Consider the following 18,410-nt stretch of genomic DNA (forward strand, 5'->3'; position numbering starts at 1 on the left):
AAAGCTGCCTTCATATTCAAAATAATTTTCTTTGAGAACTGTGGCGCTAGCTATTGTCTCTTAAACTGAAAAACTTTGCCCATGGTGCCCAGGAGGTCAAATCTGATTTTGAACTCTGATGGGAGCCAGCATAGGACCTTTAGCCCAGATAGATTCTACTTGCTTGAGTTCTGATTCTCGATTTCTTATAGTAGTAGTAGTAGGAGGAGGGGGAGTAGTAGATGTAGTAGTCTAAAAGAAGATAGTATAAGTAGCAGTAATAATAGTAGGAGTAGTAGAAGAATGTAGTAGTCTAGAAGAAGATAGTATAAGTAGCAGTAGTAATAGTAGGAGTAGTAGAAGTAGTAGTAGTCTAGAAGAAGATAGTATAAGTAGCAGTAGTAATAGTAGGAGTAGCAGAAGTAGTAGTAGTAGTAGTAGTAGTCTAGAAGAAGATAGTATAAGTAGCAGTAGTAATAGTAGAAGTAGTAGTAGTCTAGAAGAAGATAGTATAAGTAGCAGTAGTAATAGTAGGAGTAGCAGAAGTAGTAGTAGTAGTAGTAGTAGTCTAGAAGAAGATAGTATAAGTAGCAGTAGTAATAGTAGGAGTAGTAGAAGTAGTAGTAGTACTAGTCTAGAAGAAGATAGTATAAGTAGCAGTAGTAATAGTAGGAGTAGTAGAAGTAGTAGTAGTCTAGAAGAAGATAGTATAAGTAGCAGTAGTAATAGTAGGAGTAGTAGAAGTAGTAGTAGTACTAGTCTAGAAGAAGATAGTATAAGTAGCAGCAGTAATAGCAGTAGTAGTAGAAGTAGAAGTAGGAGGAGGACCAGCTCCTTTTTGGGAATGCCAGGGAGAACAATGCTGTGTATTCTACTTTGAAAGAATCAGGGCACTGATAAGTTGTAGATGATGCCCCACATGCAACAATGGTTGCACTTTTTGTGCCTTCTGACAGGATGCAGGACCCATTACCACAGTTGTTCACCTTTGTGACAGAGGGGATCTGTATCAGAAGGGATGTTCAGATGTCTTCCTCTGTCAGCTGGTGTCTGGGCCTCACCCTAGAGATCTGTGGCAGATAAATGCATGTTTGATTCTGACAGATAAAGTGCATGCCACCAACTACAAACACTGGAAGGACTACCCCAAAGATTGACCCAATTGTGTTGGTAGATGGCAGCGGTGACTCCTCAGTGGGATAACATTCTTGCTTGTTTGAGCCATCGCTGCAGACAGAGTTATGATCATACTTTTTGTGTTTCCCAACACACTGTCCACTAGTACATCGAAACTGATCTGATGAACAAATCACTTCATGGTTTTTCTCATCAGACTTGTCCTGGCAATTGGCATCACCATTGCATCAGAGGGCCTCATCAATACACTGTCCACTTGAACACTGGTACTGTGAGTCTGAAAAGACAGGGCAGTTGTGGTCCTCGCACTTTGTGAAGACATCAAAGCGCCACGCCACCGGGATGTAGTCAATTTCACCAGTTAAACAACTGAACTGCTGAGGGGAGCATGTTGGGGGTTCTCCACAAAAGAGCTTGACTTGCAGCAGAACCAAATGTACTGGCAGGAGCAGCGAGTGGTCCCATATCCTGTTATAATACAGATGTGGGAACATCTCCCATTTATCCTGTGAACATGGATGTTCTTGGTATTCCTGATTATTCAGTTCTTTCACAGCATTAAAGTCAGTCAGCAGAGGGTTACGTGCCTGAATCTTTGTGCTGCCTTGCTGTCCAGTCTTGTCAATTCTCTCAATCATTTGCTGTTGCTTGTCAATCCAGTACAAATGGTTCCCAAACAGAGTCAGCCCAACAAGCTGCAACACATTTTAATCTTCAAGAACAATGAGACTAGCACCTGAGAGATCACTGCTTTCAATGCGCCTCACATCAGCGTATGCCTAGTAGAGCTTGCCCAGTTTGTTGTCTAGGGTAAGAGCGATGGGTTTACTCAAGCCTGTAAATACAAGCACCTCATGCTCTGTACCATCCACTGCAGCCCGTTCGATCTTTATTGACCTTTCTTGCAGGTTAGTGAAGTACATGTATCCTCTTTCTGGGCTCACCAAGATGGCTCTGGGTCGGTCCTTCTCTCCTTTCAGCACCACTCCAATATGTCTGCCATCCAGCCGCGTGACACTGATGACATTGGTGGCCTAACAGGTCCAGTAGATGTAACGGCTATATATGTCAATACTAAGGTGGCACTTGCCACTACACTAAAGCTCTGGCTCCTATACCCCTGAGCCCTTCAAATGTTCTGGTGAGAGTCGATCCAGTATAAATTTTTATCAAGTGGGTCATAGTTGATGGCAAGCACGTTGCGTAAGCTATGAATTGGGAGGATGATATCCGGGCTTTGCTGCTCATTGATCACCATTCAATTAATGTCATTCTTCTGGTTGTATAGCAGGAATGTTGTAGGAGCATTGCAAGTCTTGTTATCAGCATTGAGAGAGTAAGGAGATGGGCACCCACAGACATAACCACTGACAGGCACTTCCAAGCTGAGGTGGGAGCAGTGTCCAGGTTTGATTGCGTTTGCCACCTTTTTTATCATCCATTCAGGTGGAGCCAACAGTTCATCATCCAACGGAAGATGTGATTAAGACACAGTGAGGTGTTGACCTGTTTACAGTGGCACACAGATCCACCCTCCACCCAGAGGAGGAACACAATGCCTTTTGCGTACACCTGGCCCTACAATTGGTAGTGGCTGAGCCCGCTGGCCTGGGAAAAAGGGAGATATTGAAAGATAAAGATGAAAATGATGAACCATTGCCTTTCTAGTGGTAGGAGAAGAGAGCTCATCCATATTTGCGGGTGGGAGGGGATTGCTAATACAATAATAGACCCCCTGCCAGGACTAATGCATTTTCCTGAATGAATCATACAAACGGCTCAGCTGGACTGCATCATGTCAGTAGGTTCAGGCTAAAGCTGCTGGCAATTTTCATCAAGTGCCAACAAGAGGGCTTCATTTTGTGTCAATTTGAAACTGTTTGGGCACCTCAACTTCTGGGATTGGTCTCTGGAGCGGTGCATTTGTGGTTGACCTGTGGAGTTTCGCTAGCTTCTTTGGAACAGCATTTGTATTATACATGAAAAGTGGTATTAGAACACATGTGAGATGTTTAGAGACCTGAGCGATGAGCATTTGCTTCTTCTGTGAGTCTGGGTGGAACTGTGTCACTTCCTTTTGTCCTCAATCACCTTTATCCTGTCACATATTAGAAGCCTGAGAAATCCATGAATGGATTAGAAGTCACTGCTACCCACCCATACTTGATTGCCATCTTCCTTTAGCTTGCAAAATAGGGGCATATTTATGAGCCCATTGGCGTCACTCTTGCACCACGCAATGCGGCGTAAGGGCCATGCCAATAAAAATGAGATTTATGAAGCCTCGCGAGGCCACCTTGAGATGCCCTAAGTGGCTTCATGAATCTTAAGTAAAGCAACGCAGTGTAAATCGCTGTGTTGCAATGCTCTGTGCCAAGGAAGTACTTCCATGGACGTTCCATGGGTGTTCCCAAGCAACATCCATGGATTTTGATGCATTCCCAGATTTACCAGAAGTGATAGACCTGGGAATGTGCCAAAAACCTACGACTCCTAGGTGAGGCATAATGAGAAGAAATATGCTTATTTTGCCTCGGTTTTTCCTCTATCTATGTGTGCTGCATTGTGCAGCACACATAGAAAGAGGAAAATACCTCAGGGGATTGTTCTTGCCATGAAGGTGCCACTTACTGCACAAAAACAATCCCCCTTACAATGCTGGCACCCTTGCACCATGGTACTAGAGTTCCTGCATTGGCTCTAGGCAGCCAAGAGGGTGCCAGGCCAGGGATAAAAGCAGAAATGTGTGGTATTAAAGTACCTGAGTCTCATTCCTGCCCTTTCCCTGTCACGCAGTGCAACCCAGCAAGATGACTTGCTGTGCTGCACTGGATGACTTAACCATAAATATGGCATATAATTTATTAAGTTTAACACTTGCGTAGAGATGAAGATACAGGTGACAAATTTGGATTCCTGAAGTGTGAATGTAGACTTTCACCCTTTCTAAAAGTGAGCGCCATTGAATTTGGCAGCACTAATATTCTTTTAAGAACAAAGAGACAGCATAGATTGTCGTTTGAGTTATATAAATACATAGCGGCATATTTATGTAGGTCTTGTGCCGCCCTTGCACCACGCAAGGAGGAGCAAGGGCAACACAAAACCTAAGTCAGATTTATCAAGCCACGCAAGGCTACCTTGCATGGCCCGAGTGGCTTGATAAATCCAGAGTAATGCAACTCAGCACACATTGCTGAATTGCATTACTCTGCACCAGGGAGGATTTTGGCACATTCCCAGGTTAACCATTTGCGTCAAAATGCTACGCTTCCCCAGGTGAGGAGTAGCGAGGAGAAATATCTTTATTTATCCTCATTACTTCCTCTTTCTCTGTGTGTTGCATTCTGCAGTACAGATAGAAAGAGTAAAATGCCTCACAGGATCTTTTTTTGTGCAGGATGTTGGAGCAGCGTAATTTTAGTTACACCCTTACAAGTCACAGAAGTGCACTATTTATGTGCACTTAGCACCATATATTCTGTGTGCCTAGCTGAAAAAATGACCAGAGAAATATTCAACTACATTACTGAAATGCATTCCCTGTAGAAAATAGAGAATCATAAAAAAAGTGTGCACATTAATGTTTAACCTAACCATGAATGAAATGTAGTTCTCATAGGTAAGCGGAGATAGACCAGCAGCCATCACGCACTTGAGCGGAAAAAGTCAGTCAACCATAGACTTCACCATCACCAGCAGTAACCTCATTCCAATAATAGATTCATTTCAAGTTTGCCCACGCCCAGATTGTAATAAAAAGTATGGAAACTCTTCAAAGAACAAAAGAGAAGGAATCCAAATTGAATCCGTAGGAGATCCTTTAATGTGCAGGCAGCAACTCCAGCGTACAGATTGAATGCCGTTTAACCGCACGGCAACACTATTTAAGCAAAGCAATACATTTCAAACTACAACACAGACACGCGATCCAAACCCGCATGCACGCCGCAACATTCAAACCACAACATACAGGCACGCGTCACAAATCTACATACACACCGCACGCGAACACAACACGCGACATACACACATTCAAACCAATACACAGTGTTCATTGTTTGTGAATGACGCGCGTGCGTTCACGCGCGTCACTTCAAACAATAACCTTACACTACACACCTCCCTCTTTTTTTTTTTTAAGAGAGAACAAAATCATTGAACCTAGATGGAATTCTGCGATACCTTGAACTTCTTAGTAACTCTTGCGAATTGGGATCATAATTGGTGGAAACAGTAGTAGGTGGTTCAGATGACTTTGAATCATTTGCATCAACGTCCAAAAATACATTGAATGAGTCGTCCTCATCAGAAACCACATTGAATGGGTCATCTTCAGGAGATTGCTTGCTGATATTATATTTTGAGACTCGGCTAAAATGCCAAACACTTCCATCAAATACCCTTACAGCATTCTTGAATACTTCAACAACTTTAACAGGATCAGACCACTTCGCTAGTCCTTTATGTACATAACTGCCTTTTTTTAATCTCACAAAGTCACCCACACGAACAGGCACACAACTCCTTGTTCCCACTTTTGATAGATCCTTCTTCATTTTTTCTTTATAAACATCAACTTTCTTGCGAATTTCTTCAAAATCAATTTCTGCAAAATCAATACGATTACTATCCTTGTTTTTTAACCACCAAGGGACCAAATTAGTACTGGGTTTACGCCCTCTCAACATCTCAAAAGGAGATAGCAAAGTAATGGCATTGGGGGTAGTCATATATGATAACAGCATGGATTGCAATGCTTTGTCCCAGCACAACCCACCTTTGAAAGCTAATTGGATAGCCTCCTTGACCACTCTATTGAATCTCTCTATTTGACCATTGGCTTCGGGATGGAATACTGCTATTCTTCTGTGAAAAATGCCACATCTACTAAAATACTTTTCCATTTGCTTACTGACAAACTGTGAACCATTATCTGTTACTACTTCTTGAGGAATACCCTCTCTGCAGAAAACTTCATCCATAAACTGTATGATGACATCGCTAGTAACTTCCTTGACTGTCTTTATCTCTGGCCACTTTGAAAAATAATCTATAAGTACTATACCAAAAGAATGTTGTTGTGGTAAAACACTAAATGGTCCAATAATATCAATGCCAATCTTATTCCAAGGTGATGCAGGTAATCCAACAGGTTGTGGTACACTGGGTAAGACCTTAGCTGTTTTATCACTCCTAGCACACAATTCACACAATTTTACCTGTTGCTCAACAAAATAATCAATACCCGGCCACCAGAAATTATTCTTTAGACGTCTTCTAGTGCCTGATATTCCAAAATGCCCCACATGAGCTAAATCTAGAAACCTTTTCCTAAGACCAAAAGGTGGAATAAATTTGTCATTTCTTAATAAAATGCCATTTTCTATTGCCAGCTCATCCTTAATCTTGTGATAACTCATTAAACCTCCTGTAAAGTTCCTTCCTTCAGGCCAACCTTTCAACACATATTCCTTAACTTCTTTGAGTTCTAAATCTTTGTTCATTTCTTCATTCCATGTCTCTTCCTCTACTATCGAATTTTCTCCAAACACTAAATTAACATCATTATAAACATGTGCCACTTCGCATTCATCTTTGTCAACCACATCTGAGTCTCTGCATGCCAATGGAAGTCTTGACATGCAATCAGCATGAACATTTGATTTCCCAGGAATGTATTCCAAAGAATACTGAAAGTTTTGTAACCTAGATGAAAGTCTGGCTAACCTAGAAGAGAGTGTACGTCCTCCACCTGGTGATAATATATGTACTAAAGGTTTGTGATCAGTTTTGATAGTGAATTTCGTTCCCCCCAAAAAAAAGGTCGAAAATGTTCCGCGCCCCAAACACATGCCAAAAGTTCCCTTTCAATCACTGAATAATGACGTTCAGACTCTCTCAACGTTCTTGATGCATATGATACAATCCATTCTTTACCCCATTCCTCTTGAATCAGCACAGCACCCAACCCACAATTACTTGCATCTACTGTTACAATGAATTTCTTGCCAATCACAAATGGTTTAAGACAGGGTGCCTTAATAATCATTGACTTTACAGCATTGAAAGTTTCAGTCATAGTTCCTGTCCATTCAAATTTTGCATTCTTCTTCAAGAGCATCCTGAAAGGTTTGATTACACTTGCATAGTTCTGGATAAATTTTGCATAGAATTCAACAAGGCCTAAAAAAGGCAACCAATTGTTCTTTGTTTTGAGGAACAGAAGCTTTGCTAATGTTTTCCAAATGTGAATTCTTAGGTTTAATGCCATTAGCACTAATACAATGTCCAAGATATTCTACTTCTTCTCCCCTGAATCTGCACTTGGACGCACGTAAAGTTAAACCCTTCTCAGATAAGGCGTTCAAAACTTTAAATAGATTCTTATCATGTTCAATTATGTCTTTCCCAAACACTAAAATGTCATCTTGGAATGCAATTGCCCCAGTTAATCCACTTAGTGTCTCTTTCATCAGCCTCTGAAAAACTGCAGCTGCACTTGCTAATCCAAAAGGCATCCTGCAAAACCTATATAGCCCTTCAGGTGTGATAAAAGCAGTTAAGTCTTTTGAATCTTCATGCAGGACCACTTGATGATACGCGCTTGCTAGATCTAAACATGAGAATATCTTAGCGTTATCTAAAGTGGAAACCATTTCGTGTAGATTTGGCAAAGGATGTGAGTCCACACAAATTGCATTGTTTAAACTGCGTAATTCTATGCATACACGAAGATCTCCCCCAGATTTAATCGAAATGACAATGGGAGAAACCCATGGAGATGATTCAATGGGTTCTATTATTTTCTTTTGACACATGTCATTTAGAATTTCTTTTAATTTTTCCCTATAAGAAAGAGGCACATTTCTTACTTTGTGACGGACAGGCAAAGCATTCGCATGTACTTTTATCCGATGTTCAAATCCTTTATATTTCCCAAGAACATCACAGAATAATTTTGGAAATTTCTCTTTAATTTCAGAAATCAAGTCTTCTCCAGTTTTACTTTGTGCAGATTTGCCTGGTTCAGAATCAATAGAATAAACAGGAGGATCAGCATTAGGATCAAGTTTCATTCCTAATTGTTCTGCATGTGGCCAACCTAATAATGAATCACCGGATTCTGTAATATACACTTTCCCATGTGTAGAGTAATTCTTAAATTTGAGTTCAGCAATGAAATAACCAATGAGTTGTAATTTATGACCTGTATATCCACTTGGCGTGATATCTGGTAGTATCAATTTAACATTAGGCCAATTAGATTTAAATAAAATGTCAGGTAAAATTGTGTACCATGAGCAAGAGTCAACAAATACTTTGGTAGAAACTCCATTAACAGTGATGTTACATGAAGGAAATTTCCTTACTTTTGGTTCCTTAGTTATGCACATTATGGTATTCACATCAAACTCACAATCACTTGAACCTTCCTGTTCTTGATCTTGAACTAAACTGACTCTCTTTTGTGCTGATCTGCAAACTTTTGAAAAATGTCCTTTTTTTCACATCTTGAACATACTTTGTCCAATGCTGGACACACTTTTGAATTCCCTAGGTGATAACTACTACCACATCTAAAACAGTACACATTGTATGTTCTTGAATCTCCTCTTTGCCACGTATTCATCCTTTGATCAGGTCTTTGCCACATATTTGTTCTCTGATCAGGTTTTTGCCATCTATTTCTGTATTCATTTTTATACTGGTTATCATTCCTTGTATTAATATTTTTCCCATATTTTCCTGAATCTTTAAATTTCTCATTTTCTTTATTTATAATTAGAACATCAGACACGCGATCCAAACCCGCATGCACGCCGCAACATTCAAACCACAACATACAGGCACACGTCACAAATCTACATACACACCGCACGCGAACACAACACGCGACATACACACATTCAAACCAATACACAGTGTTCATTGTTTGTGAATGACGCGCGTGCGTTCACGCGCGTCACTTCAAACAATAACTTAACACTACACAGATAGCGACCACTTCCCACACATCATGAAAATCAATATCAAATTGGCACAGGTACAAAAATTAAAATCCTTGCTACAATATCCAGAAAAGTATAATCCCAGGAGATTGAAGTGGCGAGGATCAGACACAAAGCTAATAATGGATACAATCAGGCATTATGTGAACCAAACAGGGACAGAGAAAAAAGATGTTCTAAAAAACTGGGAGCACTTGTGCCAAGCTCTTATCAAAAGATTTCCAGTCATCCCCGGACACCAAAAGAAAATAAAAACCAGGGGGGAGCCATGGTTCAATATTGAACTCCGAGATCAAATAAGAAGGATCACAAGAGAGGTGCGACTTCAAGCAGTGGCAGCAAGAATTGGAAAAAAAAGAGACAATGGTAATCTCAAGGAAATGCGAAAAATATACAAGAAAAAATTGGGGGATGCAAAAAAAGAGTACACAGAAACCATCTGGAAAAAGTTACTGTGGGCAAGCAAATTGCCAACCAGCAGGGAATTCTGGGGAATCATCAATAAATTGACCAAGGGACTAACACTCTGGCAAGAAGCAGGAATTAGTGAAGAGACCTGGATACAACACGTAAAAAACATGTACGACAAGGTAGGGAACAAAAAGTGTGCCAAAGCGACAATGGTTTCAGAAACACCTAGTGGACAGATCTTCAGAGCAGAAAAAACACTTCCCAGCCTCAGGAAGAACACAATAAAAAAGAGCAAGAGATAAGTAGCAACGAACAAACCAACTTAACCGACACCAAACAATTAAGAGGAATAATAAAAACAGCGAGCATAAAAACAGAGCACAGCCTAAAACAAGGCTGCGTCCTGGCTCCAAACCTATTTAATTTGTTTCTCGGGGACATAACAAAATACATGCAATCGGCTAAGTATCACCCGCCAAATTTGGCTAAGGAACAAATTCCCTTTCTACAGTACGCCGACGACATGGTGGTGTTGAGTCAAAGTCCGACTGGCCTGAAACGAGCAATTAACAACCTAGCAATTTACCTGGACCAGGAAAAACTAGAGTTGAACAAAAAGAGAACCAAAGTGGTACGCCTAGTGGACCCCAAAACATGTAAGTTTAATTGGTATGCTAACTGGGTGCTAGTTGAAGAGCAAGCATCTTATAAATATCTTGGCATAAAACTGGGGTGGGGAACTTCCCATAAGGAACAAAAATTGGATTTAAGAGCAAAAACCCAATCGTTAATCTTCGTCTACAGACTACTGAATAAAAAACTGGGCTGCCCGGCCCACAACCACCTTTTAAAACTGATGGCAGCTCAGATCCTACCCACCCTGTCATATGGTCTAGAGACGTGGTGTGGAAAGGAGTCTGAATTATTAAACAAGCTTCAGACAAAGGTCAATAAGGCCGTTTTTAATCTCCCTAAGTCTGCATCCCCCACACAGGTACGGCTGACATTCAGCCTCCAGAATCAGATATTCCAGGGCATGAACTCCTTTGCAAAGCTGTTCCACAAATTTAGATCATCTGAGCCTGGCACATTGAACAGTTTATGCTGGGAAGAGATCAAAGGCAAGATGGATCAAGAATCATCTACTACATGGGGAGCCTATTTAAGAAAATCCTTGACTGAAGTCGATATCAAATCAGCATGGGACAGCAGGTTAGATCAGGCGAACTTTAACAAATCCAGCAATGATTCAGCAAAGAAAAAATCTCTCTCAGAAGACAAAAAAAGTTGTCAAACGACATCATGCATGGACAGTGATTAATTCCTACACTCATTTTAAGCCTCAAGCTTATCTATCAGCACATTTCAGCATTGAGATAAAAAAGAGCTTTATTCATCATCGTTTAGGAATACATGACTCAAAGGACTTATAGCCATCCAGGAAAAGTAAAGACCAAGCAGCACACTGTCGACTATGCGGGTACGCTAGCGAAACAATAAGTCATTTGTTATGTGTATGCCCTGCAGTTAAGGATTTGAGAAAATGCTTTTAAAATCCATTTTTAACGAGTCGAACATCCGTACATGCAGGCAAGCTGTGATAAGCTGGATGGAAGGTTCCTCAATCATTTTGTCCTGCCGGGGCGTAAAATATTTTGCGGAGCTATGGAAACCTCTGCTGCAAGCAGACTCAGAGAAAAACAGAAAGACAGAACAGCTCCAGGAACGGGGCATGGCCCAAATTCTGTTGCACTTTATACACTCACACAAGCAAGAGTCCCAGGCACAATTTTTTAAACTGGATAAAACTTATAGCAGGATCTTGAAGAATGACCAATATTTTTATTAAGTTTCAAACACACTGAACTTCTTGTTTTAAAGCTATCAAATACAGACAGACATAAGTATCATTGTGGCAGCTCACACTTTACAGGTCCAACTCTTCTAGGCACTTCAGCACTTTAAATAAATGACTTGAGTCACTGTAACACCTTCAGATTATCTATGCCGACTAAGCTCCACTAAGCAGTGAATGCCGATGGATGCTGCTTAAGAATTTTTATGAGGCTAAATGGCACTCAGAAAGGCATTTGTGACGGTTGAGGAAGCGCTAATATGATACTTGAAAAACTCAGAAGAACTCTCGCCCGCGGTACAGCAGTCAGCTCTTTAGCCCAAGACCTATTTGTGTATCACATTTTATACTGTTGTTTTTTTATTAATCATATGTTGTCTGGCACTGCCTCGTGAACATTGATTGTTATGGTTCAGTGACAATTCTCATTGAGCATTTCATGAAATGTTATCCTTTTGTAAATTGTAATGATTTTAAGTAATCAAACAATAAACTTTGAACTGAACTAGTTCTCATACATATTTACAGAATATGACACTTTACAACACATGTGTTACAACGCCTGTCGTTACAACACATTTTTTACATTGCAAAATCCATTACAACACATGTTGTTACAACGCATGTCGTTACAAGGCATAATCCATTACTATGCAATTACTGTTCTAACTCTGCTGGGGCGTTACTTTGGGGAATGCGATGTAATGACATGCGTTGTAATGGATTTTGCGATGTAAAAAATGTGTTGTAAATGATGTTTCCCATATTTACACGATTTTTCAAGTCAGGTTGCATTGATTTAAAAGTGCATTGCATCATTTATCTAAGTTATAATTATATTGCTGAAAATATTTTGATGCTTTATGTGCATATATAATTATCTAATCGCAGTGCACATTTAAATTTTGACGTAAGCTAACTAACAGCGCCTGAATTTCGAAATATACTTTTTGTTTGCCCTGCATGTTCTCTCCTCTGGAAATGCAGTTTCAAGGCTTCAATAGCTAGAGAAAGGAATAACTTGTATTAGTGATAAGGAGGTCTGAGAAGAAAATATTGGCAGAAACATGAAGAACTGATAAGTTAGAGAAAGGTTTCTATTCATAGTATACAGCAACAGTGTACTGTCCCAGGCCATGTGAATATCCAGGTTTCATGGGAAGATTTGGGAATGTTGCCACTATGAACGTGAATTGCAATTCTGTCGGTTCTCGGAAATGTGTTGTGAGGATTGAATGTCAAGAATGCATCTGTTTTTTAAATTAATGTATACACTGTTAGATTTTACAGCAGATCCCTTTTGACTTAGAGAGGTACCAGCCTTTCTGCTTACCTTATCCTGGAGACTATAAAACTATTTGCTAAACACTTGTTTCCCTTTTAAAAGTTTCCTACTGAAATCCTCTCAATGGTGACGCCTTCCTGCTTTATTTTCCTATTTCCTGAATATTCTTTGAGATTTTCCATTTGAACCATCTTCAATCTAAACTTAGAGCCCTGGTTAGATGACTTTAAGACTTTTGCCACTGTACTTATGTGGCTGCGCTTGTCACATATTCATACTATTGAACTGGATCTACTTTGTTGAATAATGCTTCCTTTAAAATTCTATATGTGAACGATGCTAATTTTGCTTTGATTTAAATTGGTCATTACATTGTAATAAACCCCCTTGACTTTAGTTACTGATTCCTGGTCCTTATTGCGTGGCCAAATTGGTTACACAAATGTAATTTGTTTTTGGTGAATGCTAACTCTCTTTTTCCTCAATCAACCACAAAGGCCAGTCAATCAAAATTGTAACTGTGTGCCAAAGTGCCATCAAAGGCATCTCTTCCTGCACAAAAACAATTCTGCTTACAATGCAGGCATCCTTGTACCATGGTGCAGAGGTGCCTGCATTGGCACTATAGGCAGCACATTGTGCGTCAGTGCTGTGAAATAACAGGAATGCCCCAGATGTTATTAGGTAACACACATTCCTGCCCTTTCCCTATCATGCAGCACAGCAAGGTGAATTGCTCAGGTGCGTGATATCTTAATGGAAATGCTACCTAAATGTATCCTTGGCAAGCAATGGAAATAGAGAAATATATTTGAAATGAGAAACTAAAATTATTGTAAGGTAAGCTCCTAAAATTTTCAGATAATATGTTAACGAAGCATATAACATATGCTAAGCTTTTGTGGCTCTTATACTGTGACTGCATGCATAATACCAGTAAATAAAGAGATAATGTCCGGAACGAAGGAGTGGGAGCAGTTGAATAATTTTGTCATTCTTCATCACGCAGCACCAGTACACTTAACTTGCCCTCAAATGAGAGAAGGGCATTTTAGAAGTGTGACTAATAATATAATGTAATATGATATAATATAATATGATATAATATAATATAATATAATATAATGTAATGTAATGTAATATAATATAATATAATATAATATAATATAATATAATATAATATAATATAATATAATATATGTTATATTATGTTATATGGGATTTGTAATCCCTGTATAAATGGCAATCTCCGATTTCTTTATAATCAACAACTTGTGATGCTCCTAGTCACAACTCGACTATTATGAGTTACTACAGTCGAATTCTGACGTCACAATGCCATCTGCCAGAGCCAATAGCCAAGGTCAAAGGCAGGTCAGGTCACAGAGAATATTTGAAGCAGCTGTATAAAACAACAAAAATAGTAGTTACAATTGGGGTGGACAATAAATTCCGCTCCTCTGGCAGAGTTGGCAGAGTTTTGACAATTACGCGTTATCCATGTAGTTGGGAGTTCCAGACAAATTCCATCAACTCCTGCATGGCAGAGTTTATTCCTGCATGCACATCGCCAACAATGCGTTGGGGAGCGAGAATTGGCTCCCCCTAGAGGGTTTTTCGAGTAGTAAGAGGGCACCAGGCAAAATTTCCCAATTCAGGCGTCGCAATCGTTCACGGTGAGAAAGCTGCTGCTCAAGCAGAAAATCTACTTGAGCTGCAGCAAAACCAACTTGAGCAGCAGCACCCTCTAGCATGCTAAGTCCCTTGTGGGCTGCTGCAAATTGGCCCTGTGAGCACATGTAGTGCCCCAACACACATCAATGCACCATGCACCAGGGATCTCATGGTGCCTACCACACAGGTCATGGATGTGCAGGAAGTGCACTTTAACACTGCACCTTTCGCTTTGGTACAGCTCTCCTAATCCGTGTTTGCAGATCGGAAGCAGCGGCATTGAGAGAGGAGCGACGTCATCATCATTTTCCTGGTTGAGCTATTGTCCATTTCTCTTTGTGAGAGAGAGGTGTGCAGAAGCCACGTTCGCAAGCACACCCATTGAAAGCTTTGGTGGAACACACACCCAAATGGAATCTGAGTGCCGTTTGGAGGCTTGGGTGAGGTGATCAGTTAACTTTGTGCAGAGAAGGTTTTTGAATACGGGAACTGTGTATTATGCACTGAGTGAACTTCATCTTTCAAAAACTTTCATGGGTGTTTTGATTCAGCAGGGATGTGCACACCATTTTGACAATTAGTGCGCGCACATTATTAGTATGTTTTTTAAACCATTGTATGGAATTATTACACAACGATGATGTGCATACCGTTAGAGAACTTGTGCACACATATATTACTGATGAGAGTCAACCGAGTTCACAGTGTTGTATTACCAGTTTCCTTGTAATTGACTAGAAATACTAGGTTACTCACCAACGGTTCCAGCTTTCTCCACGGCCGGGCTCAGCTCCGCCGCAGCACCGCAGCGACAGCAGCTAAGGGCCGGGCCTTGCTCCGCATAAAGGCAACGTCAGTCCCTCGTCCCACGGGACGTGCGCGGGCACGCGCCAGGAGAAGCCCGGGACAAGGGCGGGGCAGTCTTTGGCAGTCCGTGGCCGGAGGAGGCGGGGCCACTCCCTTAACAACACCCCAACCGCGAACTATGGGTAAGCGCAAGAAAACACCTACTTGTGAGGATGAGGGGAAAAATGCCAAAATGCCTAGACATTCCAAGTCCGTCTTGTCATATCTTTCCTCAGCAGTGGGGGCCCTTACTAAAGAAATCGCTACTGCTGAACAAGAACTAGGTTTGACACTGCCTGAGGTAGCGGAGTGCCCTATTCCCGAACTGTTTCCCATCAGCCCAGCGGGCTCTACGATAGCGGCCCCCTCCACACCTATACCTACATCTTTGGACCCTGTGGTAATCATTACCAACAATCCCGCCCCCATAACCATTACAGCAGCCAAGCCCAGTACCCCAACTGAGCCATCGCAGCCACGCCAACAGGCAGCCCAATCGCAAAAGAGGGCCAGAGGGAAAAAAAACAAAGCAACGGTATCGGCCATCAAACAAACTGAGCCTCTTGGGGACCAACTGGAGGCGCTCTTCGTTGCCAGAATCGAGCCATTGCTAGTGGGGATTGCTAAAGATATCGTTGACACACTAAATTCATGTTTGTCCAACCTCCTCAAGAAATGTGCCCAGTTTGACAAAATCATTACGTCCTATCCGACGCCACCGGAGCAGCCCACGAGGGGTACTTCGCTTCAAGCCCTTGGAGCTCCAGGGGGGCCAGATCCCTGTGCCACAGTCCCACACCAGATGGGAGAGGTAACAGTTCCAGGGCAGCTTCATCATGCTATTATACCTGCAAGCCAGGTGGGTCAAACATCTATTGTCTTCCCACGTGTGCCACCACCCACGTCTCCGCATAGGAAACCAAAACCAAGCAAGCACAACTTGAACCTACCCCCGGCCGCTGCCCCCTTTTTTTTTTTTTTGTCCTCATATATGCCACCAGAATATATATGGGTCTCGCTGTTGCCTCTTATACTGTTGTTTTTTCGAGTCCACCATGGAAAACAGTATCATAGCAGACAGGGGTTCCCAGAGGTAGGCTGCTTTCCTTATCCTACTCCTCCAGACCTATTTTGGGCACCCTAGGCCTGGTGGAGGACAGGACCGACACAACCTCTGGCATAATCACAGGACTGCTCACCTATTTATCCAGACCATCAGTTTAGACCAGACATTCTCCAAGCTCTCGCTGCGGCCAGCCTGATCCATTTTACACACTTCCATTAGATACTTCAAACATACTGCAAATCTAGGGGGAGCTGCTGACTTCCACTCCATGCAGATTTGTCTCCTTGCGATAACTATTGTGTAAAAAATTAGTTGAGTATCCAGATTCTTGATATTGTATTCTTTCAGTAAACCAAAGAAGACTAATCTGCGAGAACATGTAATAGTTATTGAAAGTACATCTCCCAAAAAATCCATTATCGCTTTCCAGAAGTTTTGAATGGCTGGACATTCTAGAAAAATGTGGATATCATCAGCGGCGTTATGATTACAACGGGGGCAATAATAGTTGTTTCGTGTTATCTTATGCAGTTTGGCCGGAGTCCAATAGACTCTATGAGCCGTAAACAGGTGGTTGCGCCTTAAATTAGCGGGTTTAATTAGCCTCTGAGAAAGGGAAAAAGAGTCTAACCATGCCTTACAGACTTCTTCAGGAGGCTCGGCTATACAGTTTCCCCATAACTTTATTATCTCCGGGTACAGTTCACTCTCCTCTTCTTTGACCATTGAATTGTACCAAAAAGATAACTCTTTTACCCATTTCCCCCTTCTACCAATTGCATCAAGAATATCTGTGTCTTCCTCCCTTTGCATGCTTTGACTGGACCACCAAGCGGACAGCTGGTAGTATTTAAACCTAGTCAACTGTCCCTCTGTAAGCTGTACCAACGTGTTCCAACTCATAAGGCCCGAATCTGCCCAGAGGTCTCCCCATTTTTTGAAGCCAGCTGTTTTCAGGGGTTGTGATAGTTGATCCTGGAGGCATTGAAGTGTACCAGGAGAGTCCCATCTTGGGGAGTGCGTGTGATAATAGGAAATATTAAATGTCTTCCTCATGAACCCCCAATTTTTTAATGCAGTCTGTAGAATTTTAAAGCGAATTTTTAAAAAAAATTTCTGGTCTCCAAACTTGAAAATAAAGTAATCATGGTCATAGGATAAATCATTTAACAAAGCTTGAAACAGGCGGCCCTGTGATGATGCATCTATCTTGTTTGCAAGAAGCCTAAAATTTTTAAAATGAAATGCATGACAGTATGACAAAATGTCAGGGAGGGCAAGCCTTCCTATTTTTAAACCCCTCCTCAATTTCTTCCATGCAATTCTTGTTGACTTGCAAGCCCATATAAAGGATCCAATTTTGCCCTGTAGAGTGTTAATGTCTTTCAGTGAAAATGATAAGGGGATACAGTTAAATAAAAAGGTCAATTTAGGAAGAATTGTCATTTTAATAAGGTTGACCCGACCGTAGATGTTTAAAGGCAAGTTCCCCCATCTTATTAAAGTTTTATTAATATCTTTAACCACCTTTTGCCAACTGAGTGAAGTGGTATCATTTAAAGATTGAGTTAAGTGAATTCCCAGGTACCTCATGTTCTGTTTTTCACCAACTATGTGTGTGTTGTTATTCCACCCCATGATCTCTGTTTTATCTTTATTAATCTGGTGCCCGGACAGTTTCCCGAATTCCTCCGATAGAAAAAATAACCTTGGAATTGCTGCCGAGTGATCAGAGGTATATAAAAGAAGATCGTCAGCGTACAGCGCCACCTTCAAAAGCAGATTTCCAAGCTGGAATGGTTGAATGATATTGTCCTCTCTAATCCCACAAACAAAAGGCTCCATATAAACATCAAACAAAAGGGGGGACAGAGGACAACCCTGCCTAGTGCCTCGAGATATGTCAAACCACTCAGATAAAATTCCATTAACTAAAACCTTAGCCTTTGGGCAGTGGTATAAGGATCTGACCGCCTCTGTGAAAATTTTGGGGAACCCGAAAGCCGCCATTGTGGCCCATAGATAGTTCCAATTGACCTGATCGAAGGCCTTGGCCGCATCTATGGCCACCAGCGCCAATGGGAGATTTTTAGCATTAGAATAATCTACAGCCCCTATAGCTTGAAACGTTAGTTCATTTAACTG

The 18,410-nt window shown here is 41.2% G+C and overlaps 1 pseudogene; it reads right to left on the reverse strand.

Annotated features, from left to right (window-relative positions):
• Positions 1-1,001: 1,001 nt before the first annotated feature.
• LOC147727343 (low-density lipoprotein receptor-related protein 6 pseudogene) lies at positions 1,002-2,554 on the reverse strand (annotated as a pseudogene).
• Between the last annotated feature and the right edge of the window lie 15,856 nt (positions 2,555-18,410).

This window comes from Lissotriton vulgaris, chromosome 3_1 (assembly GCF_964263255.1).
Source record: "Lissotriton vulgaris chromosome 3_1, aLisVul1.2, whole genome shotgun sequence".
Taxonomy (NCBI): domain Eukaryota; kingdom Metazoa; phylum Chordata; class Amphibia; order Caudata; family Salamandridae; genus Lissotriton; species Lissotriton vulgaris.